Below are 2,353 nucleotides of genomic sequence, written 5' to 3' on the forward strand. Positions count from 1 at the left end.
ATAGTGAGATAGATAAATAGATGATAGCTAGATAAATAAAGTAGATGGGTAGACAGGTGACAGGTAGATGGATGGATAGATAGAGAAATAGATGGATGAATGGGTAGATAGGTAGATAAATAAATATAGTTATGGAGGTAGATAAATAGATGATAGCAAGCTGCATAAATAAATACATAAAGTAGACAGATGGATAGGTGACATAGGGAGATGGATGGATGGGCAGATAGGTAGATAAATAGACATAGATAGGGAGATAAATAGATAGCTAAATAAATGCATAGAGTAGATAGATGGATAGACGGATGACATTGATGGATGTATAGATAGATTAGATAGATAGGGAAATGGATGGATGGGCATATAGGTAGGTAAATATAGATAGGAAGATAGATGATAGCTAGCTAGATAAATAAATACATAGAGTAGATAGATGGATAGACAGATGACATGGGTAGACGGATGGATAGGTAGAGAAATAGATGGATGGGTATACAGGTAGATAAATAGATATAGATAGGGAGATAGATAGTTAATGACAGCTAGCTAGATAAATACATAGAGTAGATAGCTGGATAGACAGATGACATAGGTAGACGGATGGATACATAGATGATAGAAAAATGGATGGATGGATGGATGGATAGGTAGATAAATAGACATAGATAGGGAAATAGGTAAATAAATAGATGATAGGCAGCTAGATAAATAAATAATAGAGTAGATAGATGAATAAACAGATGACTTGGGTGGGTGGATGGATACACACATAGATTAGATAGGTAGGTAGATAGAGAAGTGAATGAATCCCATCCAGTAGTTAATTTCCATGTCAAGTCAATGCCTCAGACAGAGAAACATAGCTACTTCTTGAAGGTCTTAGCCTGTCTTACTGCGATGCTAATTTTTATCCTCCTCAGTGTAGAAACAAGTAACATCTAGTCAATGTAATCTCACAGTTTTGCCAGGCTGAGAACCAAGTTTCTTTCCCCCATCTCCTGGGCTGGTCTTAAAGTATCCCAGGTCATAAACTGGAATATAAATGACTTTCATGTGGCTTTGATTTCTTCTTTCACCTTCAGGCATCCTAAACCCAGGCAAGAAGGTGTTAAAACTCATTTCTACCAATAGTCCTGCTTCGCTGAAAGCTCCAGCACCCTATTTCTAAAGGATAAGGGAGAAGAAGTGGATGAAATGTTCCCAGCAACCTTCAAAATGGAAATTAATTCATCCACTTCTGTTTCTTCATTTGCTGCAAGTCTTTGACATTTTTATAGCCATGGAAATTTTTATAAGTACCACAGCACAGTCAGAGACAGCAATCGATGTTTTAGAATTCAGGGCCTGCAAGGAGGCAGCATACATTGTGGCGTGCCCTTCCTGTGGCTACAGGAAGTCATAAAACAGTCCTGGATGATTAAGAGAGCTCAGGCTGCTGCCAAAAGCACAGGAATTGCTTACAAAATATGCCTTCAGTGTTAGGACACGTCTCACAGTGAAGTTATATACACAGAATAATTCCCCTGCAAAAGTGACACAAACCCTCACCAAGCAGTAGTCATGGCAGCTTTCTGTTTGGAAAATGGTGAATGAAGCATCCATATGCCACGCAAAAAAAAAAAAAAAAAAAAAAGGATGCATTTCAGCAGTTTATAAACTCCCCGTTGGAGGCCAGGACGGAGCAGTAAACAGCAGCAATTTTTCTGTTATCTATGTATTGATCTGGTCTATCATCTTTCCATTATCTATGTGTCTATCTAGTCTATTGTCTTTCTATCGTCTATGTGTCTATCTATCTAGTCCATCCATCCATCCATCATCTTTCAATCCATCCATCTTTCTATCATCTATCTAGTCCATATATCCATCCATGCATCCACCTATTATGTATCTGTTTATCCATCCATCATCATCTATCAGTACATCTATCAATCTATCTATCTATCTATCTATCTATCTATCTAGTGCATCCATCCATGCATCCATCCACCTATCATGTATCTGTCCATCCATCCATCTATCCATCATCTATCCACCTTTCCATCTATCCATCTATCCATCTTTCTATCATCTATCCATCCATCCATCAATCTGTGTGTCTATCATCTACCAATCTGTGCCTCTCCATCCCAGACCCAGGGAGATGCCTAGCTAAGATGCACCTAGACCCTCTGTTTTTCACAAATTTGTTTCATGAATATGTGAAAATGTAGAACGTTTATGGGATGATATTACTGGCTACTCAAAGTATCTGCCACCTGGGCAGTATTGGCATTTGGGGCTGGATGCGTATCTGTGGTGGGGCTGTCCTGTGCACTGGAGGGCATTGAGCAGCGTCCCTGGCCTCCACCCA

The 2,353-nt window shown here is 39.1% G+C and overlaps 1 long non-coding RNA gene across 1 annotated transcript in view; it reads left to right on the forward strand.

Moving 5' to 3' along the window:
* LOC116542698 overlaps nt 1–1,633 on the forward strand; it is a 3,719-nt gene extending 2,086 nt beyond the window's left edge. Inside the window, exon 2 of the long non-coding RNA XR_004265326.1 lies at nt 1,083–1,633. This is a non-coding gene — a long non-coding RNA (uncharacterized LOC116542698). The remainder of the gene's footprint in view (nt 1–1,082) is intronic.
* The last annotated feature ends 720 nt before the right edge of the window (nt 1,634–2,353 follow it).

The sequence above is a fragment of the Sapajus apella genome, unplaced genomic scaffold (genome assembly GCF_009761245.1).
Source record: "Sapajus apella isolate SASKATOON/1434 unplaced genomic scaffold, GSC_monkey_1.0 scaffold172, whole genome shotgun sequence".
NCBI lineage: Eukaryota > Metazoa > Chordata > Mammalia > Primates > Cebidae > Sapajus > Sapajus apella.